Source organism: Hyperolius riggenbachi, chromosome 10, assembly GCF_040937935.1.
Source record: "Hyperolius riggenbachi isolate aHypRig1 chromosome 10, aHypRig1.pri, whole genome shotgun sequence".
Taxonomy (NCBI): domain Eukaryota; kingdom Metazoa; phylum Chordata; class Amphibia; order Anura; family Hyperoliidae; genus Hyperolius; species Hyperolius riggenbachi.
This window is the reverse complement of record NC_090655.1, coordinates 24,602,735-24,630,457: the sequence shown is the minus strand read 5'-3', so window position 1 is coordinate 24,630,457 and position 27,723 is coordinate 24,602,735. Positions and strand designations below refer to the sequence as shown.

The 27,723-nt window shown below is 48.3% G+C and overlaps 1 protein-coding gene across 3 annotated transcripts in view; it reads left to right on the top strand.

The window, feature by feature from the left end:
- The first annotated feature begins 397 nt into the window (after positions 1-397).
- Positions 398-27,723, top strand: part of ZRANB1 (zinc finger RANBP2-type containing 1) — a 142,033-nt gene continuing 114,707 nt past the window's right edge. For 2 of the 3 annotated variants that reach the window (XM_068259404.1, XM_068259402.1), the window contains exon 1: positions 398-591. The gene's annotated coding sequence lies outside the window, so the exon portion shown is untranslated. Of the gene's footprint in view, positions 592-12,512; positions 12,569-27,723 lie in introns of those variants that run through there. The other variant, XM_068259403.1, reaches the window with a different exon arrangement.

The window sequence follows — 27,723 nt, the reverse complement described above, 5'->3', positions numbered from 1 at the left end:
GGATGGGGATGATGCTGAGCCGTGTGTATAGGCTGTATATGCGATGTATATGAGAGTGTATAGACTGTATATGGGATGTATATATAGGTATAGTAGCAGAGAGGGATGGGGATGCTGAGGGATGGGGATGATGCTGGGCCGTGTATAGACTGTATATGGGATGTACTGTATGAATAGGTACAGTATGAAGGATGAGGAATGAGGATGATGCTGAGCCGTGTGTTTACACGCAGTGACGTCACCCCGGGATCCTCCTGCGGCTCCAAGTTGTTGTTATGATGAGGAGGATGTTGCTGCGCTGCCGTGACGTCACCCGGCGGCCGCTTATGACACGGACTCCTATTGGCCGGCCGCTCTCCGCCTCTCAGCCAATGACAGGCGCCGCCGGCCTCGGGTGCAGAGTGACGTCACGCAGTTCCCGTCTGCTGCTTTATTTTGCTTCGGTCCCCGGAGCCGCCATTACAGGAGGAAGCGGAGAGAGCCGAGCCGAGCTGGAGGAGTCCGGAGCGGCGCAGAGCGGGCGGGGCAGCCGGGGGTCCGCTCCCGGGGGAGATGAGCGGGGGAGGGGAGCCGGCCACGGGATAGAGCCAGGTGAGGAGACTGACACCCCCCCACCGCAGTGCAGGCGGGGGTCACGTGACTCGGCCTGGGGGGAGGGGGCCCTGTAATGTGTATACTGTATATATTTATATCTGTGTGTATATACATGGATTTATAGTGTGGGGGCCCTGTAATGTGTATACTGTATATATTGTTTATATATGTGTATGTTGTATACATGGATATATAGTGTGTGGGGGCCCTTAATGTGTTTACTGTATATATTGTTTACATATATATGTGTGCTGTGTGTGTATATATTGTTGTATAGATGGATATACAGTGTGTGGGCAGATTCTGAGGGGTCATGGGAATTGCTACACATTCTGAGTTATATGGAGAGCTTTATCTACAGTTGTTCCTCCTTCTTGAGTGAGGTAAATATACACCTTATCTGAGGGGAAATACATCCCAGGCAGGGCTGGGCCGAGGCATAGGCTGGAGAGGCTCCAGCCTCAGGGCGCAGTGTAGGAGGGGGCGCACAATTCATTCAGCTGTCATTCCTAATTGTGTATGAAGCAGAAAAGAAATAAGAAAAGGGGATAAATAGCAGTGACTGCAAGCCAGATAACTAGAGATTAAGGTGTTGGGGAGGTTGTGGGCCCTGTGGCACCTCTTAGTCTACTAGCAATCAGTGTGTGACGGCTGGGGTGGGAGGGATGGAGGGGCGCACTTTGGTGTCTCAGTCTTGGGTGCTGGAGGACCTTGTCCCTGCTCTGATCCCAGGTGCCTCTGATTTACTCCCTGCCATCACGTGACATGGACAAGACTGCTGTCTGGGAGGGCTCTTGGTAGGGGTGACTTGGGCAAGACTGCTGTCTGGGAGGGATCTTGGTAGGGGTGACTTGGGCAAGACTGCTGTCTGGGAGGGCTCTTGGTAGGGGTGACTTGGGCAAGACTGCTGTCTGGGAGGGATCTTGGTGGGGGTGACTTGGGCAAGACTGCTGTCTGGGAGGGCTCTTGGTGGGGGTGACTTGGGCAAGACTGCTGTCTGGGAGGGCTCTTGGTGGGGGTGACTTGGGCAAGACTGCTGTCTGGGAGGGCTCTTGGTGGGGATGACTTGGGTAAGACTGCTGTCTGGGAGGGCTCTTGGTGGGGGTGACTTGGGCAAGACTGCTGTCTGGGAGGGATCTTGGTAGGGGTGACTTGGGCAAGACTGCTGTCTGGGAGGGATCTTGGTAGGGGTGACTTGGGCAAGACTGCTGTCTGGGAGGGCTCTTGGTGGGGGTGACTTGGGCAAGACTGCTGTCTGGGAGGGCTCTTGGTAGGGGTGACTTGGGCAAGATTGCTGTCTGGGAGGGCACTTGGTGGGGGTGACTTGGGCAAGACTGCTGTCTGGGAGGGCTCTTGGTAGGGGTGACTTGGGCAAGACTGCTGTCTGGGAGGGCTCTTGGTGGGGGTGACTTGGGCAAGACTGCTGTCTGGGAGGGATCTTGGTAGGGGTGACTTGGGCAAGACTGCTGTCTGGGAGGGCTCTTGGTAGGGGTGACTTGGGCAAGACTGCTGTCTGGGAGGGATCTTGGTAGGGGTGACTTGGGCAAGACTGCTGTCTGGGAGGGCTCTTGGTAGGGGTGACTTGGGCAAGACTGCTGTCTGGGAGGGCTCTTGGTAGGGGTGACTTGGGCAAGACTGCTGTCTGGGAGGGCTCTTGGTAGGGGTGACTTGGGCAAGACTGCTGTCTGGGAGGGCTCTTGGTGGGGTTAACCTATCATTATTGGCTTAAAGTGTACCAGAAGTGAGAAGTATATGGAGGCTGAAATATTTGTTTTTAAACGATACCAGTTGCCTGGCTTTCCTGCCAAGCCTCTGTCTGTAATCCATTTGCAGGGTGCATATATGCCCACGACAAGCATGCAGGTCAGATGTTTCTGACAAGATCAGCTCATGCTTGTTTCAGGTATCGGCAGGGCTGCTAGGCAAAGGAAATAAATATGGCAGCTGGCGTATACATAATTCAGTGAATTTTCTACTCCATTCTGAAGCTAATAGGTGTGTGTTTATCAGCTGCCGGTAAATTGGCATCATCGTTATTATTATTAGTTTGTATTTAGCATCAGCTATGCAGTTTTGATTTGCACACTGCCTGTTTTTTGAGCAGAGTACTATTTCTTCCTCCGAGATGAGTGTTTTTGTTCAGTGAGTTGCCTGCTTGTTTTATGATTGATGAGAACCAGAGGTAGTGGGAGCTGAACCATAAGTTGGCACGGGACAGATTGAAGATGGAAGCTAATGTTTAAACTGATGTCTTGGCTAGATCAATGTCCATTAAAGTTTAGTTTCCAATTAGCTGTGTGTAAAGGTGCCAGTTTTGCCTCTTGCCTATTCCAGGTATTGTTGAGGGAAAATGTCCACAGTATGAAAATTCAGTGGGAGGCCTGGGGCACACTAGAGTGCTATTTAGAGGGTTTTTGGATTTACGAGACTCTCCGGCGTTTTTAAATGCTTTGCTAATAGGTGTATGGAGGTAAAGCTGCTAGAGCGGTTGCGACTTTGAAAATCGCAGGACGTGCAACATTTTGTGAGCGTTTGGACTCCTATACATAGTATGAGTTACCTTAATCGCCAGAAAACGCAGCACATATTGCCAATACAACTTGACACAAAGCGATAGTGCGCCCCTGGCCTTCCTGTGGTTAGGCCTCTGCTCCACATCCTCCTGGAGGATTGTGTGTTTGCTTTTCAGATTAGCCCAAAAGGAGGAGAGAAAAAAACTTCGATGCACTTTATCGCCGGATAGGCATTGTGTGGCCGCAGTTTGGACATGTACACACGATACAACTTCCAATCAGATGACCTGCTCATCGGACGGGATATTGCATTGTGTGTAATATGACTCACAGCGCTGTGACTATGCATTCTGCAGTTGCTCGGGGTAAGAGGTAGGTTTTTACACAGCGGATCGTATTTTTAAAGAGACTCTAAGAAAAATACCCCCCCCCCCCCCCCCCCCACATCAGGGGATGCTTATATAGGGAGGGGAACGCCTCTGGATCCTAACCTGGCTTCCCCTGTCCTCCTTAGCCTCCGCGATGTAGCGCCCACTCCCCTGAAACCACAGCCGACAGGGATGTCAGCTGTAGCGCTGGCAATATTTACCTATTGCGATCCTGCGCAGATGCAGTAGCAGCTTTCAGATTGGGCACTGGCGGAAATAGCTGAGTCCGATCGAGTCTGCTCGTTCAGGGTCTACAGCTTAAAGTATTAGAAGCGGCGGATCAGGACAACAGCCAGGCAAGGTGCGTTGTTTAAAAGGAAGTTGAAGCCTCCTTTAAAAGGGCCCATACACTGGTCGATTTCAGTGATTGATCGGAAATTGAGTCTATCTAATCAGCTGATCGATTTGCGGCCAGTTTCGATCTGACTAGATGGAAAATCTAGGTCGATCTGCTGCTGACAGCAAAACGATGGCCCATAGAGTTGCATTAGATCTAGTGGTTCATTAATGCATTTAGATCGACTTCCAATGCATTTCATTCTGAAATCTGTTCCTAGTGTGTGGCACACATCAGATTCCTGTAAGATTGGACTTGACAGGCATCTGACAGAAATCTATCTGATGTGCGAATCTGCTGCAAATCTATAAGTGTATGGCTATCTTATGTCTCATCTAATGGCTGATACTCACCATGCAATTTTCCTGTCAGATTGACGGCTTGATTGATAATTTCTAACATGACCAATCTCTGTCCAGTGGAGAAAGGGATCAACTTGGCGATCAGTACTACACTAAACGGATCACGCTCTCAATCAAAAGCTGATCAGACAAGCCGTCAATGTGGAAAACTGCATGGTGTGTCAGCCATAAGGTTCCATTTAAAGCCCCCGTCTACACGAGGCGATCCGGCGGCTTGATTAGCAGCCGGATTGCCTCTTCCGTATCCCCCCACTCGCCGCGCGCACATCAGATTCGATCCGCCCTCGTCCCTGCCCGGCGCTGCTTATCTTCCGCTAGATTCCCTGCCATTGTCCCCTCGTGGGGAACGAGCAGGGAATCGGCGGTGGCAAGATCCGACCTGTCGGACCTTATCAATCGAGCCTCATCAGCGGCTCAATTGATAATACTAATCGGGGCGTCATCTACGCGTGTAGATGAGGCTTTAGACCTCCTTTCCACGGACTGTTGAGCTGTGTGCTCAGCAAGCAGTTACCAGGCAGAAGTAAGCAGTTATCATGCAGCAAGAAGCAGTTACCAGGCAGCAGCAAGCAGTTGAGAGAGTTTGAGAGGCATTTCACTGCCTAGCAACAGTTCTTGGAAAGGAGGCCTTAGGCATGCTCAGCTGCTGGAGTTATTGTCACTTGGAATAATCATTATAATCCTTCCTATATCTGTCACCTGGGATGATTGGCTACAGCTGAGCAGCCAGTCCCTGTGTATAGAATCAGTTTTATTTCGCCAAGTACAGCAAGAGCTGTAATCGGAATTATTTGTGGTTCACATGGCATAGGCAGTGTAAAGACAGACAGAGTAAAGACAGACGCAAAACGCATACAAATACAAAAATGGAATGACGGTGGTCAGGACCGTACTGGCCATTCCACTGCTGTGCAGGGCAGTCAGGTAATAATAAGGTGCACTAAAACGTCCACAGTCCCTTTACGGATAACCTGGGCAGGCAGAGGCAGGAATCGGCTGACCGACCCAGCAGTTAGAGATTCAGGCCGGGCCGGGGAAGGTTAGAGTTCAGTAGCCGAACAGCCTGGGGGAAGGTGTTCTTCCGCCTAGTAGTTTTGGATGGTAAAGTCCTGTAGCGGCGGCCCAATGGGAGGAGCCTGAAGTAGTGGCTGCCTGGGTGGGAGGGGTCGCGGGAGATCATGGTTGCTTTCTTTCTCATCCTAGAAGAGTGGAGGAGATCAAGAGGAGGAAGAGGAGAGCCGATGATCTTCTCCGCGTCAGTTATGACTCTCTGCAGCTTGTGTTTGTCGCTTGCTGCTGCGCCTGCATACCAGACAATTACAGAGGAGCAGAGGATAGATTCTGTGGTGGCGGTATAGAAGCTGGTCAGCAGCTCCCTGGGCATGCCAAATCTCTTCAGTTGGCGCAGGAAGAACAACCGCTGCTGGGATTTCTTCAGAATTTTGGTGGTGTTAAGCCCCCATTTTAGGTTATTAGTGAGAGTCGTGCCGAGGAACCGAACTGATGACACCTTAGAGACTAGGAAGGGTGTGCTGATCATGCATGTACTGTGGTCGGGACAGCTGTATCGAGGCTAGATTCATCATAGTCAAAGAGGACCTGTAGTGAAAGTAACCTAATGAATACAATTGCTTATTGTTTACAATATTCATTTATAGATCATTTAGTAAGTTTACCCATTGTAAAATCTTTCCTCTCCCTGATTTACATTCTGACATTTATCACATGGTGACACTTTTAGTTCTGCCAGGTGATCTGTGCGGAATCTTTTACTGAGAGTTCTCTGCACAGAGGGCGATACTGCTTGCTTGGAAGTTGTAAAATAACTGACCGCAAACTGTCAGTACCCCATGGTCATGACATCACTGACCCTCTGATGACCTATTTGAGAAAAGGTAAATATTTCTCTTGGGAAAGGGGGTATCAGCTACTGATTGGGGATGAAGTTCAATCCTTGGTTACAGGTCCTCTTTAAATGACTGACAAAAATCTGGCGACTGTATGTTCAATCAAAATATTTACTGCAGGTAGTGTTGATGGGTGATGATTTTGCCATAGCGATCAATAAAGTTGACAAACAGCTCCTGCTGGGAGTTGCTGATAATTGCTGCTGGAAAGACTAGGAGTATTTTCCGCACACTCGGCCCCTGTGTCAGCTGTTCAGTCTCACTCTGTCGCTGATGGGAACGATGGCGCCGGCGCTCTCTCTATCTACCGTGCTCTTCATTCCTGGCTACCGGCCCGTAAACACTGCCGGCTTCAGCTACTCGCCAAAAGGATTCTTCTCCAGATAGTCTCGGTCATCCCTCTAAAGACTCGTACACACAGCAAACAGTTCCTGGCAGGTCAGGGCTGACCCTGCCGGGTGTCCAGCATGTGTACAGTGACCCCCGATTCCCCAGCCAGGCGTCCAGCATGTGTACAGTGACCCCTGATTCCCCTGCGGGGCGTCCAGCATGTGTACAGTGACCCCCGATTCCCCTGCCGGGCGTCCAGCACAGGGCTGTGGAGTCGGAGTCGTGGAGTCGGGCAATTTTGGGTGCCTGGAGTCGGGAAAAATGCACCGACTCCTAATGAATTTGTAATTGTAATTAAAATAGAAAATATGATAAAATGTTCTATTTCTCAGATAATAGTCATTAAAAATAATGTATATATACAGTAATAGCTGTGCTTAGTCCACAAAAATGAAATAAACCAATCAAAATTAGTTACTTGTGCTGCTTCAATAAAGCAGTCCCCGTATTTTTAAGGTCAGATATACATATCTGATTGTGACTGTATATATGATGTGTACACAGGAATCTCTTATATATACACTAAATAACATCTATGCTGTAAGAATAAAGCCTGATGTGTAGCTGTGTCACTAATAGAGATGGTCAATGAGATGGAAATAATTCTGCACTGATGCTGTTTTATGCAAATGTAGGCACTCCCTTTGCTGATGAAATCAAATAATTTGATATGTTGTTAAAATTTGGTTTGGTGACTACAAATTAAAGGGTACCTGAGACGGATGAAAAGTAAAGTTTTATACATACCTGTGGCTTCCTCCAGCCCCCTTCAGGCTAATCAGTCCCTCGCTGTCCTCCACCACCACCCGGATCTTCTGCTATGAGTCCTGGTAATTCAGCCAGTCAGCGCTGTCCGGCCGCATGCCGCTCCCACAGCCAGGAACATTCTGCACCTGCGCAATAGTGCTGCACAGGTGTAGTATGCTCCTGGCGGCGGAGTGTGTGCATGCGCACTACGCCCGACTGGCTCAAGTACCTGGACTCATAGCAGAAGATCCAGGTGGTGGAGGAGGACAACGAGGGACTGATTATCCTGAAGGCGGCTGGAGGAAGCCCCAGGTATGTATAAAACTTTAATTTCATCTGTCTCAGGTTTACTTTGTTACACAGTAGTACTATACTCTACATATGCACTCCCCACAGAGCTGCAGGGAATCCACTGAGAATGCTGTGCACATTGAACACAGAGGTGTTGTCTGTCACCCATAAACCTTGTTCAGATTGTGCATGAAGAATGTGTAATAGAGGAAGAATCCCCTCATTCCCCTGCCGAGTACCTGCACATCATTCTTACATGTACCCACAGTCACATTGCCTAGGGCCTGATAGATGTTCTTTGTTCCGGTTTGTACATTTTACAAGTACTCTTACCAAGGACTAGGTTTAGTCTAAAGGGAATAAATATAGTAGTCTACATATCCTTCTCACTTCAGTTGTCTTGTAAAATTCCTAAGCGTTGGCAGTTAAGAGACGAATTTCATGTTACATACTTTTAATCAACAAAATTGTAATATGCAAATTAGAGGAGTCGGAGTCGGTGGAATCCTAAACTGAGGAGTCGGAGTCGGTGGATTTTTGGACCGACTCCACAGCCCTGGTCCAGCATGTGTACAGTGACCCCCGATTCCCCAGCGGGCGTCCAGCATGTGTACAGTGACCCCCGATTCCCCAGCCGGGCGTCCAGCATGTGTACAGTGACCCCCGATTCCCCAGCCGGGCGTCCAGCATGTGTACAGTGACCCCCGATTCCCCAGCCGGGCGTCCAGCATGTGTACAGTGACCCCCGATTCCCCAGCGGGCGTCCAGCATGTGTATAGTGACCCCGATTCCCCTGCCGGGTGTCCAGCATGTGTACAGTGACCCCCGATTCCCCAGCCGGGCGTCCAGCATGTGTACAGTGACCCCCGATTCCCCAGCCGGGCGTCCAGCATGTGTACAGTGACCCCCGATTCCCCAGCCGGGCGTCCAGCATGTGTATAGTGACCCCGATTCCCCTGCCGGGTGTCCAGCATGTGTACAGTGACCCCCGATTCCCCTGCCGGGTGTCCAGCATGTGTACAGTGACCCCCGATTCCCCAGCCGGGTGTCCAGCATGTGTACAGTGACCCCCGATTCCCCAGCCGGGTGTCCAGCATGTGTACAGTGACCCCCGATTCCCCAGCCGGTCGTCCAGCATGTGTACAGTGACCCCCGATTCCCCAGCCGGGCGTCCAGCATGTGTACAGTGACCCCCGATTCCCCAGCCGGGCGTCCAGCATGTGTACAGTGACCCCCGATTCCCCAGCCGGGCGTCCAGCATGTGTACAGTGACCCCCGATTCCCCAGCCGGGCGTCCAGCATGTGTACAGTGACCCCCGATTCCCCAGCCGGGCGTCCAGCATGTGTACAGTGACCCCGATTCCCCCGCCGGGCGTCCAGCATGTGTACAGTGACCCCGATTCCCCCGCCGGGCGTCCAGCATGTGTACAGTGACCCCCGATTCCCCAGCCGGGCGTCCAGCATGTGTACAGTGACCCCCGATTCCCCAGCCGGGCGTCCAGCATGTGTACAGTGACCCCCGATTCCCCAGCCGGGCGTCCAGCATGTGTACAGTGACCCCCGATTCCCCAGCCGGGCGTCCAGCATGTGTACAGTGACCCCCGATTCCCCTGCGATGCATTGGTGAGCCATACACCTTGAGTTGGACGAGGGCATTTGTCTCCTCCTTGCCTCGCCATTTAGCCCTTCGTCCCCTCCATAGCATCAGACCTCCCTGAACTGTCACCCATGGAATCAATCCTGGCGGGTGACAGAATTTGAAGGTTTTTTTTTTTTTTTGTTTTGTTTTTTTTGTTTATCTTAAAGGGAACCTGAAGTGAGAGGAATATGGAGGCTGCCATATTCGCCTATAAACGATGCCAGTTGCCTGGCTGTTATGATGAGCTTTTGGCTTTATTTGATTGAGTCACGCACCTGTAACTAGCATGCAGCCAGTGGATTCGCACCAGAGTCACCACATCTGATCTGCTGCTCATTCTGGGCCACTGATGTGGTGGCTGGATGGTGTAATGGTTAAGGGCTCTGCCTCTGACACAGGAGACCAGGGTTCAAATCTCGGCTCTGCCTGTTCAGTAAGCCAGCACCTATTCAGTAGGAGACCTTAGGCAAGACTCCCTAACACTGCTACTGCCTATAGAGCGCATCCTAGTGGCTGCAGCTCTGTCGCTTTGAGTCCGCCAGGAGAAAAGCGTGATATAAATGTTTTGTCTTGTCTAATAGTATTAGATAGTGGAGCATCAGCAAAGAAGCCAGGCAACCCGCCTTGTTACAGAATGAAGATGGCTACCTCCATCAGTTGTGTGCTAGGTTGTACGGCCCGGCAGCGAGGCCTTAAAGGACAACAAATGCAAAAGGGATATGGAGGCTGCCATACTTATTTCCTTTTAATTAATACCTGTTCCCTGGCTGTTATGCTGATTAAAGTGCATCCGAGGTGAACTTTTACTCATTGCATAATTTTGTTCCTTTCCTATTGTTTATAGGGCATTACTCAAGCCAAATACTTTTTTGTTTTAATACTCTAATTCCCTATAAACTAAACAAGCCTTGCCCACAGGTTTTCAGAGAGCCAAGGCACTGAGTAGCAAGGGCTCATGGGAGCTCAGTCTGGGCAGGAGGAGGGGGAGGTATTACTAGCCAGAGATTTCAGAGGCAGAGGGGAGGAGGGAGGAGGAGAGGGGATTAGGTTTTTTGCTCAAGATGCAGATAAGCTTCCCTCTGTGTAATGTTTACAAACATGGCTGCTGTCATTGCATCACAGGAAGAATTGATCATATTCTATTGAAGCTGTTTGCAGCTAGATTTGGTGTGTAAACTATCTAAACTTTAGATAAGATATATAGACAAGTTACTTGTTATAGTTAGTTTTTCATCTTGGATCCGCTTCAAGTGCCTGTAATGCTTTTAGCCATACACCCTGAACAACCATGCAGCAGATCAGGTGTTTCTGACATTGTCAGATCTGACGAATAGCAGCATGCTTGTTTCTGGTGTGTGTTAGATGCTACTGCAGCCAAATATATCAGCTGGGCTGCCAGGCAACTGGTATTGTTTAAAAGGCAATATGGCAGCCTCCACATTCTTCTTCCTTCAGTTGTCCTTTTAAAGCTGCAGTGGCATAATTAGTAGAAAAATGGCCTAGTTGGTTGGGGGGTTTTAAGCCCATGGTGAAGGTGGACATGAACTCTTGTCCAGGATAGTAGGAAAACAGAGAGACATGCACCCTGTATGTATTTAGAGAGTAGCCTGTCTAATTCCCCCTCACCTGTGACTAATCAACGCTGCAATTTAATCTCTCAGTGGTCAGCTGGCTGCCACGGCAGAGCACCTAATTCGTAAACCCAGGATGATGATCCTTTCTGTTTCCATGAAAGCAGTAGTACACACACTGCAATTTTATTGCAGGATTTGTATCAGCTGTAACAAGTTTTTCTCAAGGTTATTATGCTGTTGCTTATCTTCTAGAGCAGAGAGGACATTCTGGGTTCAGGTCCTACACAAGATCTGCTGTCTCTTGTGATGTATCTGGGATCAGCACTAGATGGGCCGGGCTTCCCCTGCTGGGCGATCCTATCAGTCCCGGGACGAAGGTCTCCTGTAGTGACTGAAATCCATATGATGCAATCTGCACAAAATACCATCTGAGCAGAGGTCGTGTGTAAAGTCATGTGACAACCACTTCTCAAACCACGATGGTGACAGCTCTTACAGTCCTCCGGCATAGTATTATTTAGTATTTATATAGCGCCAACATCTTCTGCAGCGCTGTAAAGAGTATATTGTCTTGTTGCTAACTGTCCCTCAGAGGAGCTCACAATCTAATCCCTACCATAGTCCAATGTCTATGTATGCATCATGTAGTGTATGTATTGTAGTCTAAGGCCAATTTAGGGGGAAGCCAATTAACAAAATCTGTTTTTGGGATGTGGGAGGACACTACAGTGCCCGAAGAAAACCCAAGCAGACAGCGAACACAGTGAATCCAGCGCAGGAGACTTGGGCTCACAGGCAGTAGCTTCGGTGTTGTCAGAAGACAGAGTTGAAGTTACTTTTAAAACGCAATAATTCGGCTTCCAGCAATTGCTGGAAGCCAAATGATTTCATTCCCTACCATCCATGGCAGCCTGGCGGGGGAATAGTATGTAATACGGCCGGGACTTGTGCAGCAGCAGGATCAGCAAAATACCGGCTGTATCATGCGCCCAAGTCTCCTACGCCAAATTCTCTCGTACGCAGCAGACTGAGGGAGGACGTAATGGCTGGGATTTAAACCGGGAATCCAGCGCTGCAAGGCGAGCGTGTTATACGTTACGCCACAGTGCTGCCCTGAGCTCTGTGTTGTGGTCCCCTCCCTGCAGTGTACAATCTATGTGTATGGACCTTCCGCCTCTCGTTTCTGGGACGTTGCTCCTGTGCCCCCTTGTATCTGCTGTCACCAGGCAGACCTCTCGGGTGAGATATTGCTCCTGTGCCCCCCTACAAGCTCATGCTGTATTTGCCGCCTGTGTTGACGGACATCCAGGGTGGGGGGATGGGTCATTGTTGACATTCTGTGTGGCTTCCACCCTGTCTGACCATGGTGTGCAGAGAATGAGCTGTGCAGTGTGACTACAGCCCATGTGACATCTGATACGGGCCGTCACCCCTGAACCTTCCGCTCATTATATTGGCAGGATTGTGTTTGCTCCAGTCACTTGCTGCTGCCCATGAATCATGCCTGCCTTCAATAATGAGTGTGTAGTTTTTATAGGGAGGATGGTAGCGTTTCCGAGCTTGGGATTTTCATATGGAGTATGGCGGATGACTCACTGCTGTACTGTATACAGTATTATGCCATGATGTCACTTTTCATAGGCCTGTTTATGCAGCGGTACGTCTTTATAGGGCAACAAATAACACGTTGTTAGTTTGTTCATACCGGATCGCTATACGGTGTGATTATTCCGTCGCTGGTGTCACTGGGACGCTGCTGCTCTCCGAGGTCGTCTGCTGCTGACCTGTATGTATTGCCTGCTGGAGATTCTTGCCAAATGTTCCGATCTGTCAGTGATTTTAATTTGCTGTGTTTGTGAGACAGAATGGCTTGAGGGAGGCTGTGCAGTATGTTCAGTATGTGCTGGCCCGCCATCCACACAGCAGATGTTTGCTTAGATTAAAGTATACCGAATTATGTCAGATCCGTGGAGGAGAGGCAATACCGGCTCGCTAACTTCTGTCTGTGTCTAGCGATCTCCTTCCAAATATAGATGAATCACACAAACTATACCAGGCCTGACGGATCCCAGGGGCCAAATGGCTGAGGTTTCTTAAAGGGAACCAGAGACGAAGCTTATTCAAAAAATAGGAAAAGATTTCATACATACCTGGGGCTTCCTCCAGCCCCATAAGCCTGGCTCGCTCCCACACCGCTGTCCTCCGCTGCCGCTATCGCCGCTACCGGGTCCTGTCACTTCCGCCGGACGCGACCAGTCTTCCGCATGCACAGGGCTCTATACGCATGCGCCTGCGCAGTACGGAGGGAGCGCACTGCGCTTGCGACAACTGGCCGAAAAGACGGGACCCGGCAGCGAAGGACGGCGGCTTGGGAGCGATCCATGCTGATGGAGCTGGAGGAAGCCCCAGGTATGTATAAAACTGGTAGTTAGATCGTCTCTGGGTCTCTTTGAAAGGAATACTGTAGGGGGCCTCCGGTTCACTTCTGGAATTTCAGACTTTAAAGTCTGAGGAAAACCACTGTGCCTGCGTTGCCGTGTCCTTGCTCCCGCTTATGTCACCAGGAGCATACTGGGCAGGCCCAGTATGGTCTGTAGCAAAGAAATGAACAGTGCTACTTTAAAAACAGATAAGTGCCTACCCGTAAGAGTGCAAGCCCCACTTGTGGGATAAGATACACCCCCAGCATACACATAACCTGTCTACCACTGGAGGATGTTGGTTTCCTGTAACGGCTTGCATGCAACTTGTTAAGTACTCGTCCCTCCCACTGCGGAGAAGTTTCCCCCCCTTTGGGAGGGGACCTAACACTAACTAAATCCCAACCTATGCATATGCATAGCCTGGGTGCGCTACCTGATTGTAGGCCATTCGGAGGCGGCTTGGTGATGCGCTGATCCACCTTTTGTGCAATTTCCAGTATGGTCTGTGCCTGCGCAGTACGCTCCTGCGGGGGACCATTACAAGCCCCGGGTAAGTTTAACTCATTTTCCCCTGACACCCCCCCTTACAGTATTCCTTTAAAAAAAACAACTGAAGTTAGAAGAATATGGAGGCTGTCATATTTATTTCTTGTAAAAAATGCCAGTTGCCTTGCTAGTCTATACTGCCAGGGAGGTTAAAAGGAGCCTGAAATGAGGGATATGGAGGCTGCCATATTTCCTTTTAAAGTGGACCTGAACTCTTGTACAGGATACAAAGAAAACAGAGAAATGCACCCTGTGTGTATTTAGAGCGTCTAATTCCCCCTCACCTGTGGCTAAGTGCAAGTTGTAATTTGATCTCTGAGATGTCAGCTGGCTGCCTCGGCAGAGCAGCTAATTTGGAAACACAGGATGTTATCCTTTTGTCTGCTTCCATGAAAGCAGGAAGTAGACACACTGCAGATTTATAGCAAGATTTGGATCTGCTGTAACAAAAATGTTTTTCTTTAAAGTTTATTATGCTGTTGCTCATCTTTTAGAGCAGAGTGGAAGTTCTGAGTTCAGTTATGCTTTTTTAAAGGGAACCTAAACTGAGAAGGATATGGACTTTTCCTTTTAAAATAATACAAGTTGCCTGACTCTCTCCTCCTGATCGTGTATCTAATACTTTTAGCCACAGCCCCTGAACAAGCATACAGATCAGATTAGCTGCATGCTTGTTTCAGTTGTTGTTCAGCCCCTATTGCAGCCAAAGAGTTGAGCAGGAGTGCCAAGCAACTGGTATTGTTTAAAAGGAAACATCCAATATCCCTTTCAGTTTAGGTTCCCTTTAAGCAATACCAGTTGCCTGGCTGTCCTACTGATTGCTTTGTCTGCAGTAGTGTCTGAATCACACATGAAACAAGCATGCAGCTAATCCAAGACTTCAGTCAGAGCACCTGATTTGCTGCGTGCTTGTTCAGGGTCTATGGGTAAAAGCATTAAAGGATCAGCAGGACTGCCGGGCAGTATGCATTATTTGAAAGGAAATGCATATGTCTGCCTCCATAGTCCTCTCTCTTTAGTCTAGTTGGGCCTTGTTTGTGCAGCTCTGTCAGTGTTGCTGGGTTCATGTGGCTGCGCCGTTCCTTGTCTTTTATCTTGCTGAGGGCCTGTTTGAAGTATAAGGTCATCCGTTCAGAATGTGAGTTAATAGCTGAGACTCCAGGGTTGGATTTGGGTGTGTTAATCTCGGAGGCTCTGTGTTGATGAGCAGGCTCTGACTTTATGTAACAGTTGTGTTGTCTGTGTCTGTTTACCTGTCTATTTCTGGCAGCTGGACGTGGGCAGCCCGCGGAGGGTTAAAGCGTGGCTGGATTTGGAGGCCTCCTCGCCGTGGTGGCGGGTTAGCATGGCCTATAGAGTAGTAGCTGGATTCCGTGGGACGTGTCCCCTCCCCTCGCACTTCTATAGCCGGCTCTGGAATGTTTCGCATGCTTGTGAATTACATCTCGGCTTACTAATTCCAGGAATTGGGATATACTTGGTTACATGCCGGAACCCATACAGGTTCCTCTTGCTCTTAAAATAATCATAGGAGTATCCTAGTTAAAACAAAAATAGCGGCGAGTCTTCGTATAATGCTCTCTGCGTTTTTGTTTTCTTGAATAGCGATGTCATTGTGTTATTTTTGTGGTACTATATTTGTGTTGCAGCCAACTATTGAGGTATAAAACCAACATCGTCCTTGGCGCTGATAACTGTAAACATCTATGCTAATAAACGTGGACAAAAACCAGTTCATTAATATAGTGCCAGCATCTTCCGCAGCGCTGTACAGAGTACATAGTCTTGTCTCTTAACTGTCCCTCAGGGACTCGCAATCTAATTCCTACCATAATCCTATGTATGCATTGTGTAGTGTATGTCTCATAGTCTAGAGCCTAGGTTCTCAACGTGTGGTACGCGTACCCAAGGGGGTACTTTTAAAGGTGCCAGAGGGTACTCAAGCTTGATATACTTAACCAAGAATAACAAATTAAGAGTCTTAGAAAATGATAAAATCTTATTTAAACAACACCAAATTAGTGTTTTGGCTAATTAAAAGCAATGGTAAATGCTTGGAAATTGTTTAGAACCAATTATCATGTACTACAATTAAATATATATTTGTCAAGGGGTACTTGTGATAATGTTTACTATGTTAGGGGGTACTTGGTGAGTACATGGTTTTAAAAGGGGTACATACCAATAAAATGTTGAGAAACACTGCTCTAGGGCCAATTTATGGGGAAGCCAATTTAACTTATCTGTATGTTTTTGTACTTGTGAGGAAGCCAGAGTGCCTGGAGGAAACCCACTCAGACACAGGGAGAATATACAAACTCCATGCAGATAGTGCCCTGGCTTGGTATTTGAACCAGGGACCCAGTGCTGCAAGGCGCGAGTGCTAACCACTACGCCACAGTGCTGCCCAATCAGCCATCTGTGTAGTATGTATGTGTGTAAACTTTCTTTCTGTGGAAAGTAGTTAGAGTGTACCTCCGTTGCAGTAATAAAACCTACACTATCAGCACAGACAGCAGAAATTATAACAGAGTAGCAGGGAAAAAAAAGGGGGGGGGGAGATACCCATAGGCTATCATTCTGTCCCTTTTTCACTTTGGCATTAACTGTGGAGATCTGCTTTAAGTTTAAAACTGTGTGCGCTGTAATGAAGAGGTCACGAGCAAACAATGGTGATTCATTTCACTGAGAAAATTCAGAGAGCATGTAGTTTGTTTTTTATAGTGTTTTTTTTTTTTGTCCCGGCCCCCCTTACCCCCAAAAAAACAAAAAACAAACATATAGATATATTTGTTGCCACCCCCATGCAAACGCAGTCTTAGGCTGCAGACACATTAGAGCGCTCGCTCCTTTTTTTTTTTTGTTTTTTTTTTGTTTTTCTTCTTAGCGATTTTGGAGTTCGGAGAACTGCCGGGTGCTTTTAAAAACTCTTGCTAATGAACGTGTATGAAGGGGAGCCCACTAGAGCAATTGTGATTTTGGAAATCGCAAGCGCAGGACATGCAGCGTTTTAGGGCTCCAACACATAGTAGATTAATTTGCTTAATCGCTAGAAAAAGCAGCTCAAAGCGCTAGCAGTTGGGACTTCTCGTTTGCCCCGGCCCTTAGGTGTAGTTTGTAGGGGCTCTTTAGGCCCGAATGCTGCTACCTACATGTTCCATTGCTTAGAAGGGCAAGTGAAGCCATGTTTTGACTTGTGGGTTTTGTTAACCCTCTGACTGCATGCGTGTCTGCACAGTATTGTCCCAGACTTCCTCCTATCTCCTCTATTTGGCAAATAATCCCACAACGCAGTGAGCACAGTAAGCTTCCTCTATGGGAGCAGCAGAGATCTCACACGCAGTAAATAAAGGAAGAGAGAGAAATTAAATGGGACACCGGTATTTACAGTACCAGGTATGGGATCAGAAAAGGCTAGGATAGTTATTGTTGTAAACCAAAGGATGGTTTTTAGGTTGTCAGGCTCTTATAGGAAACAAAGGCACAGGCAGACCGGGAGCCCAATCTGGTGTATTATCGAAAGGGTACCAGAGAATATGTCTGGAGAAGAAAATCTAGTCACAAATTCGATCGCTATACAAGCAACCACTTCTCTGGCATGTGAGGAAGTAGTGTCCTCACTCGGCCTTGCTTCTGGTAATGAGGTAGAAACGAAAGCGTGGACACCGCTACCACCCACAAAACCTCCAACCGTGCACGACCAGGCCAGCAAAGCACAGGAAAATGTAGAAGGGTAAGGGCCGCACTTGTCCAGGCTTTCAAATCTTTATTCTAGGACCTATCCATACAATAGAACACAGGAACATGCATCAAGTTGCTGACATGTTTCGAGCTACAAGCTCTTAGGTCTCTTTCACATTGGGACGTTGCGTTTGATGCGACGTTAAAGTCGCACGACGTGCCCCTAACGCAGCGCGTGTAAGTTATGAAGTTGGATGTTATTTTGCACTGCGTTGTCTCTTGGTGCGCCATTTTCGTCGCATACTGGTGGAACGAAAACTGCGCAGGTGTTACATTTAAAAAAAAAATACTGAGCTTGTGCAAAACACAACGCAGCAGATACATCGCTCTATCATCAATTCATCCTTACCAGAACATACTATATTGGGCTCTGTGTCATTCTTTATATACTGATGGAAATTCTCACACATGTAGGCAGACTAAAGGTGCATATACACATCCAATTTTGATTGGCCAAACACTGACCAATGTTACCACCTCCATGTCTTATGAAGGCCAACAGATTTTGAGCAGATGTGTAGCTCTCGCGATACATAGAAGTGGTAAAATTGTCCACTCAAAATTGACTATTTACTAGCCTGACCGGACAAGTCTTTCACCTTTGACTCACGGCACGATTGTTCAACAATTGGACAAGTTCTGTCAGATGAAGATAACAGCCCAAAGTTCTTCACCTGCTGCATTTAGCCAACCTAAGGCCACATACACACATCAGACCATAGTCTTTTGAAAATGAAAGATCACAGACCAATTTTACCCCCTTCCATGTAGTATGAGAGCCATACTCTACACAGTCTATTCTATGGAGCTGCACTCCCCATCAGATAGAAATCTTTGCAAGATGCTGCACACAAAGATGCTGCACACATGCAACAGATCAGTATCTGCAAAAGATCTGGTCCTGCAAAATGCATTCATAGTCTGAGATCTGCAGATCCTCATACACACCTTGTTTAACTGACATTCATCTGCAGATCAGATCAACCAGGATGGATCTTCAGATCTGCAGATAATTGTCTGATCTGCAGATGAATGTCAGTTAAACAAGGTGTGTATGATGATCTGCAGATCTCAGACTATGAATACAATTGGCAGGAACGGATCTTTGGCAGGAACGGATCTTTGGCAGGAACGGATCTTTGGCAGGAACGGATCTTTGGCAGGAACGGATCTTTGGCAGGAACGGATCTTTGGCAGGAACGGATCTTTGGCAGGAACGGATCTTTGGCAGGAACGGATCTTTGGCAGGAACGGATCTTTGGCAGGAACGGATCTTTGGCAGGAACGGATCTTTGGCAGGAACGGATCTTTGGCAGGAACGGATCTTTGGCAGGAACGGATCTTTGGCAGGAACGGATCTTTGGCAGGAACGGATCTTTGGCAGGAACGGATCTTTGGCAGGAACGGATCTTTGGCAGGAACGGATCTTTGGCAGGAACGGATCTTTGGCAGGAACGGATCTTTGGCAGGAACGGATCTTTGGCAGGAACGGATCTTTGGCAGGAACGGATCTTTGGCAGGAACGGATCTTTGGCAGGAACGGATCTTTGGCAGGAACGGATCTTTGGCAGGAACGGATCTTTGGCAGGAACGGATCTTTGGCAGGAACGGATCTTTGGCAGGAACGGATCTTTGGCAGGAACGGATCTTTGGCAGGAACGGATCTTTGGCAGGAACGGATCTTTGGCAGGAACGGATCTTTGGCAGGAACGGATCTTTGGCAGGAACGGATCTTTGGCAGGAACGGATCTTTGGCAGGAACGGATCTTTGGCAGGAACGGATCTTTGGCAGGAACGGATCTTTGGCAGGAACGGATCTTTGGCAGGAACGGATCTTTGGCAGGAACGGATCTTTGGCAGGAACGGATCTTTGGCAGGAACGGATCTTTGGCAGGAACGGATCTTTGGCAGGAACGGATCTTTGGCAGGAACGGATCTTTGGCAGGAACGGATCTTTGGCAGGAACGGATCTTTGGCAGGAACGGATCTTTGGCAGGAACGGATCTTTGGCAGGAACGGATCTTTGGCAGGAACGGATCTTTGGCAGGAACGGATCTTTGGCAGGAACGGATCTTTGGCAGGAACGGATCTTTGGCAGGAACGGATCTTTGGCAGGAACGGATCTTTGGCAGGAACGGATCTTTGGCAGGAACGGATCTTTGGCAGGAACGGATCTTTGGCAGGAACGGATCTTTGGCAGGAACGGATCTTTGGCAGGAACGGATCTTTGGCAGGAACGGATCTTTGGCAGGAACGGATCTTTGGCAGGAACGGATCTTTGGCAGGAACGGATCTTTGGCAGGAACGGATCTTTGGCAGGAACGGATCTTTGGCAGGAACGGATCTTTGGCAGGAACGGATCTTTGGCAGGAACGGATCTTTGGCAGGAACGGATCTTTGGCAGGAACGGATCTTTGGCAGGAACGGATCTTTGGCAGGAACGGATCTTTGGCAGGAACGGATCTTTGGCAGGAACGGATCTTTGGCAGGAACGGATCTTTGGCAGGAACGGATCTTTGGCAGGAACGGATCTTTGGCAGGAACGGATCTTTGGCAGGAACGGATCTTTGGCAGGAACGGATCTTTGGCAGGAACGGATCTTTGGCAGGAACGGATCTTTGGCAGGAACGGATCTTTGGCAGGAACGGATCTTTGGCAGGAACGGATCTTTGGCAGGAACGGATCTTTGGCAGGAACGGATCTTTGGCAGGAACGGATCTTTGGCAGGAACGGATCTTTGGCAGGAACGGATCTTTGGCAGGAACGGATCTTTGGCAGGAACGGATCTTTGGCAGGAACGGATCTTTGGCAGGAACGGATCTTTGGCAGGAACGGATCTTTGGCAGGAACGGATCTTTGGCAGGAACGGATCTTTGGCAGGAACGGATCTTTGGCAGGAACGGATCTTTGGCAGGAACGGATCTTTGGCAGGAACGGATCTTTGGCAGGAACGGATCTTTGGCAGGAACGGATCTTTGGCAGGAACGGATCTTTGGCAGGAACGGATCTTTGGCAGGAACGGATCTTTGGCAGGAACGGATCTTTGGCAGGAACGGATCTTTGGCAGGAACGGATCTTTGGCAGGAACGGATCTTTGGCAGGAACGGATCTTTGGCAGGAACGGATCTTTGGCAGGAACGGATCTTTGGCAGGAACGGATCTTTGGCAGGAACGGATCTTTGGCAGGAACGGATCTTTGGCAGGAACGGATCTTTGGCAGGAACGGATCTTTGGCAGGAACGGATCTTTGGCAGGAACGGATCTTTGGCAGGAACGGATCTTTGGCAGGAACGGATCTTTGGCAGGAACGGATCTTTGGCAGGAACGGATCTTTGGCAGGAACGGATCTTTGGCAGGAACGGATCTTTGGCAGGAACGGATCTTTGGCAGGAACGGATCTTTGGCAGGAACGGATCTTTGGCAGGAACGGATCTTTGGCAGGAACGGATCTTTGGCAGGAACGGATCTTTGGCAGGAACGGATCTTTGGCAGGAACGGATCTTTGGCAGGAACGGATCTTTGGCAGGAACGGATCTTTGGCAGGAACGGATCTTTGGCAGGAACGGATCTTTGGCAGGAACGGATCTTTGGCAGGAACGGATCTTTGGCAGGAACGGATCTTTGGCAGGAACGGATCTTTGGCAGGAACGGATCTTTGGCAGGAACGGATCTTTGGCAGGAACGGATCTTTGGCAGGAACGGATCTTTGGCAGGAACGGATCTTTGGCAGGAACGGATCTTTGGCAGGAACGGATCTTTGGCAGGAACGGATCTTTGGCAGGAACGGATCTTTGGCAGGAACGGATCTTTGGCAGGAACGGATCTTTGGCAGGAACGGATCTTTGGCAGGAACGGATCTTTGGCAGGAACGGATCTTTGGCAGGAACGGATCTTTGGCAGGAACGGATCTTTGGCAGGAACGGATCTTTTGTGTCTGTACAGCATCTGTGTGTGCAGCATCTTGCAAAGATTTTTTTTTTCTGATGGGGAGTTCAGCTCCATAGAATAGACTGTGTAGAGTATGGCTCTCATACTACATGGAAGGGGGTAAAGTTGGTCTGTGATCTTTCATTTTTCCAAAGACTATAGTCTGATGTGTGTATGTGGCCTAAGATCCTGTTTCATGATCTTTTTGGGTGGGGTTCTGTCCTATGAAGAGAGAAAAGGGAGAAGCAGGAAGTGGTCCCACAAGAAGCACACTGTTCTCCCCAGGCTCTTTTAGCCAGGTGCTCCACCCGGCTAGTTTTGGTGAGCACCCAGCTGTAATCTGCTCACCTCCTTCCCTGCTATAAGCAGAGTTGTGCAGAGAAACTCAGGTCCTGCATTCTCTCATCTCTACCCACCCGGCTACTTTTTCATGCCACCCGGCTAGGTTTTTGATGAGCACCCTGCTGTCATCAGCTCACCTCCTTCCCAGCTATAAACAGAGGTGCCTGGCTCTTCTATTGGCCACATATGCTATTGCTCCGTTATTGCCTGATGAAGCGGGATCAAACCTGCGAAACGCGTTGCATATTTGGAGTTCATAAATAAAATATATTGACTGTCTTTACTACAGTCGTTGTGTGTCTACTTGGAGGAGGGAAGTCCACCACTACCTCCTATTTACCAAGAATTTGTTTTTTTCAAACTCGTTTAGCTTCCTTTTATCACTTTGGCGCCTCTATTCTCCTGCATAATATTAGGTCCACCCTGGGTGGAGGGTTGATCCCCTTTTTCTCATCTACAGAGAGCGACTTCTTATTCCTGAGTGGGGTCAGGAAAATCTCCCCACCTGCCTTTACAGTGGTTGCCTAATGGTAACCCTGGTTTGTGAGTATTAATATTTACTCTATCTAGTAACCATTTATCAGTACATATTACACTATTGGGGCTCTTGGTGTTTTTACCTGCTATAAACAGTTGTGCAGAGAAGAGTCGGCCCTGCATTCTCTCATCTCGCCCCACCCGACTACTTTTTCATGCCACTCAGCTGGAAAAAAAATTCTGAGGAGAACATTGCGTCGTCTGAAGTATGATAGCAGCTGGCTGAGGTCTGATGAGGAAGGGACTGACATTGGCACACCTGCGCTCTTCTTATATTGTCCCCTGGAATGATCGCTAATTTGTGACTGAAGTCTGGGCCCATAGTTTTACAAGGGGAAGGCCTGTGCAGAGCTTAGCTGGGCTCCTAGTATCAGCAGTTCCGCCCAGTCCTGGACGGCTTGTGTTCGTTAAACTGAAAAGCTCAGCTTATTGTGGTGTGTAGCGAGTACCTGGAGCGATATGACAGGAATGCGGCAGACACGTGCGCTCTGTACAGCTGTGTTGTAGCTAGCTCTGCATTCTAAGGGAAATGATTGTCATAGCAACATGCTGCAGGCCATTCTGGTAGGTGTGCTTCATTGCTTTTTAAAAGGGAAACCTTTAAAGAGGAGCTGTTAGGTATAAGGTCTCAGAGAAAATAAACACATATATCAGTAGCTAAATATAGGCTGTACTTACATTACATATGCATTTCACTGTCCACGTTTGTACTTCACAGAATTTTTATATAGTATATGCAGAGATTGATGCTCCTGACAGCTCATGGCAGGTTCCATGTTTTTCTGTCTTCTATGAAGCCAATTGTGTCGTCATGTCCTGCCTGCTTCCTGATCACAGAAAAGCTCGTACTGAATAACACAGTGTGCAGTGAATATTAATTAGCCATGTGGCTAGGAACAATAGCTGACTCCTGCAGTGTACTCTGCCCTGAGATTTATCAGTGCTGTGCGCTGGACTGATTACAAGCTGCTGTAACGTCTCATTAGCAGCCGAGGGGAGGGCCCCAGAATGCTTTGCAGTATAGTATGCGGCTTGCGTCCTGCTTGGGTCTAACAGCTTTTCTGATAAGCACACATCAAAGGTAAGAGAGATTTTTATCTTCACTAATGCCTTTTTGGCTTCCTTCTAAACTGTTTAACACAGGAGAGTAGAGCTTTAAATTAGCTTCTGCAGCCTGACAGTTACTCTTTAAAGTCATAGTTGAGTTTGTATAAGTGTGTTTGGCTTTGGCAGAGTTTGGGGTGGGGGAAGCGGAGAGTGAAGCGGATTGGTTATTACACTGGTAGAGGGTATCAGTGACCAGCAGTAAGGAGAGGTTATGAGTGGTGGATTGGGGATGATAGCTGAACATGCTGGTAAATATGGTTAGGTCTGTGGAGTCTGTACAAAAATCATCCAACTCCAGGTACCCAAAATGACTGACTCCGACTCCACAGCCCTGGTTGGGGGGGGAGGTCAGATTTATCGGTTAAAGGGGCACCATTGGGGAAAAATAATACATTTTAAAATCCATTTGTATGCACTTGTATAAAATGTACAGGTGTTCCAGAATACAATGCACTATAAGGGCTCAAACCCGCTAGCAGCCTTTTCTAAACACTAGTGATTTGAAAAGCTCTTGCTAATGCAATGCAATGGGGGATTTATATAACATCACATCGCTGAAGTAGGATCACACCCATAGCATTACATTAGCAAGAGCTTTTCAAAGCGCTCCTATTGAGTTCCAGGCCTAAATGTAATTTTACCTACATTGCTTTCACTTACAGTAGGTTGTAAAAATGTAACAGTTTTGGACTAGTCCGTCTCCTCATGGGGAATTCTTGGGCCTTCTTTAGGCTAGGGTCACGCTTTTCTATACAGAAAACCATCAGTTTTCTGCCTGGGCTTTTCCTGCAGGATTTCTTGCTTTGTTTTTTGGGTACTATTCAGTTAGCCGGGCGCTACCACCAGGTGGCGTTAATGACTATCCCCTCCTCCAGGCTGCCATGGATAGTAGGGAAAGATGTAACTGGAGTTTTATCGCCACCTAGCGGATGCGCCCGGCTAACGGAAAATAACCTTTTTGGGGGGGGGGGGGGGGGGTGCAGTCTTGAAGTCTTGAGTTTTGTTTGTTTGTTTTTGTTTTGTTTTGTTTTTTCCCATGTTTTATGCATTTTTAATGAATATTCATATACTGTAAGGCCTCGTTCAGTTGCGTGTGGGAGGCAGAACCACACGATCAGAAGTGCATAGACTGCATACTGCACTGTCGATGTTCACTTTACATGCGTTGCATACCAGTGCGATCCACGAACTGAATCGGATCAGCCATGTAACGCAAACAAAATACAGATAGCCTGTGATCGTACGCGTTGCATCCCGATCCCACGGCCATCTGCGGGTTGTAATCAGAGAGGCCTTAGAAAAAAAAAGATCTCTCCCCCCCCCCCCCCCCCCCCCTGGCGATTACTAGCTCTTAAAGCGCCAATGCGGTGTTAACTAAATGGCAGTGATCTCACTGCCACGATTGTTGTCGATTAGCGGTGATCGCCAAATGTGCTACAGCGGTTTATCGTGATTAGAATGCTAAAAAAAGCTTATATCGATCACTCAAAAATCACGAGTGTACAGTGATTTTACCACGTTAATAACAGTAAAAACACCAGCGCTAAACCCTAGCGCGAATTCCTAGCATTTTGCATTTGCAGGTGAGAATGGGCCCTTAAGGGCCAGTTTCCACTATCGCGGACATCGCAGCGATTCAGCAGTTTCCCTGCACATGAATCGCACGGGGAAACTGCCATAGGGGAGAATGGCGCCGCCGACCGAATTGCTTGCGGTAGTGATTTGGCCGGAACACCCCACAGAATTAGTGGCGGAGGCTGCGATTACCATAGCCGTGCATGGGATTCGCCTGCGATCCCGCTCAGTGCCGGCGTGCGTCTCGTAGATGCACGCCGCACAAGTGGAAACGAGGCCTAAAGCAGGGGCCACATACTTGTTTACAAGGGGAAAGGGTTGAATCTTAGTAAAATGGAATTTCTGGGGTGCAGGTTAGAGGGAACTTAAAGTGAGAGGGACATGAGGGCTGACATTAATTTTTAAACTATACCAGTTACCAGGTCAATACTCGCACATAGAAAGTATTGGTCACTCTGAGAAATGATTTCCATGCATATTTGCTCAGTGTCCCCTGTAGAGGGCGCTCCATACAGATCCCATGGCATTTGGGCTGTGAAGAGATGTTTGTTAGATGGGTATGTGATGTAGTGTGGGCACAATACTGGCAGCCTTACCATGGGAAGCCTCAGCCCTTCCTACTTAATCTCATATTTTCTGGAGCAGACTGGTATGCAAGTATCAGGCAGGCAGTCCTCTGCAGGATTATTTATATTGTTGGCACGGCTGCCTGTTTCTTCCACCGTATATAAATGTACATTACGTCTCCCCGCTTTGCTCGGGCTTGCGTTCTTACAAACCCGTAGTCTGTGAATGTGTTTGCTCAGGATTTGCGTGCTTACAGTTTTTAGAGTAGCCCTGAAAGCTTGCCCGCTCTGCCTGCTGTGTGTGTGTGTGTGTTTCCCAGCAGGGGCCCCGGAGGGATGGCGCTTTATCGCACGCTCCCAGGAGCCGCACATGTGTGTTCACTGAAGCCGCTCGTTATGTCACCTGGCACTCCTGCTGAGTGTTTGTTTTTCTGCAAATGTGCGCTTGTAAGGTGAATCTGAGGGTCTGCGTTCGCCAGAAGCGTCGGGGTGCATCTTGCTGCAGTATCCAGAATAGATAAAAATGTGCGTGCTTAGAGAAAATCCACCTGAATGGTTTGCAGACATATTTTTGTACATTGAGGAAGAATCCTGCTACCCAGATGATTATTCAGTATTTATATAGCACTGGCATCTTCTGCAGCGATGTACAGAGTACATAGTCATGTCATTCACTGTCCTCAGAGAAGCTCACAATCCAATCTTATGGGCTGGTGCACTCCAAAAACCGCTAGCAGATCTGCAAACGCTAGAGGTTTTTGAAGCAGATTTTCAGAGCGATTCTAGGCATGCTTAGAGAGGTTTTCTAAACATGCCTAGTGTTGTTTGAAGCGTTTGTGCTGCACATTTTATATTACAGTAAAGCTGTTACTGAACAGCTACTGTAACAAAAACGCTTGGAAAACTTGTTTTTCAGAGCAGTTTTCCACTTTCCTATACTTTACATTGAGGCAGAAACGCTTCAGAAATCTCTCATGCTGCAGGACCCGAGTTTAGGTTTGACTGTAGCTGTCAGACTCCCACAATGCATTGTGGGACTTGTGGTTCCTTAACAGCTGGAGAGGTAAGTTTGCAGATCACTGCTGTTCGGCTGCATGTAATTGTAGCTGGAAAGCGTTCGTCCACAGCAGGCGGGAGGCTGCACTGCCTGACGAGCACGCTGTTCAGCTTCCTATGTAGGAGGGGCTTAACCTGTGCAAGTGTGAAATGTGCACCCCAGGTATAGAATAGCGGTCCGGATCCGTGTCTTTCTATAAATCCTGGCAGACAGTTCACATGTGATCTCTACCATCAGTGCTCGGCTGTGAGGCGTACGAGAGGAATCGGCGCCGGTAGACTTGGGTGCAGGATACAGCCGGTATGGCTTAATTACTATTCCCCCTCCAGGCCGCCATGGATGGTGGGGAATGAAATAACTCTGCTTCCAGCGATTGCTGGAGGCCGAATAATTGTGTTTTAAAAGTAACCTCTGCTCTGTCTTCTGACGGCACCAAAGTTACTCGCTGTGCGCCCAAGTCTCCTGTACTGAATTCACTGTGTTCGGTTGTGAGTTGGTTTCATAGTCCTGTCACATTCCTCTTTGGGCTATGAGTGTATTTATTCCTCTTGTCACATAGTGTAAGGCAAGCAGTGACTCTTTACAGGCAGTGGGCTGTGAAGCGCACAGCGAATGTCCCCCGGAGATGGGAATTTCTTCTCGGGATCATGTGACCAGCAGATGACAACTGCCGAGGCCGTAATTCTGAGAAATGAACTTGAGCTCGGAACAACTTGTCACTGCAGGTTGTGTTTCTGTTGCCACGGAGCCCTAGCCCTGTGCTGGTTGGCATTGCCCGTTACCGGGGGGGGGGGGGGGGCGCTTATTAGATGTAACATTTTATACTAGACCCCTCTAATGATGAGAATACAGCATTAACTGACATTCTGGCCAAAAACTTGTGTACCTGAAGTGACATTTGACACTAGATGGTATTGTGTTTTATATGTTAATCCTTACTAAGAAGTCCCTCTTCTGTTTTCCAGTAGAGCAAGAGTAATACTTGGTACACACCATGCAATTTCCTGTCAGACTGGTTGAATAGATCATTTCCAACAGGTCCGATCTGATTTTTATGATCGTTTTTTCTGATCAATTTTCCAATCGCTTCCATACAAAATCAGTCCGAAAAACAATGGAG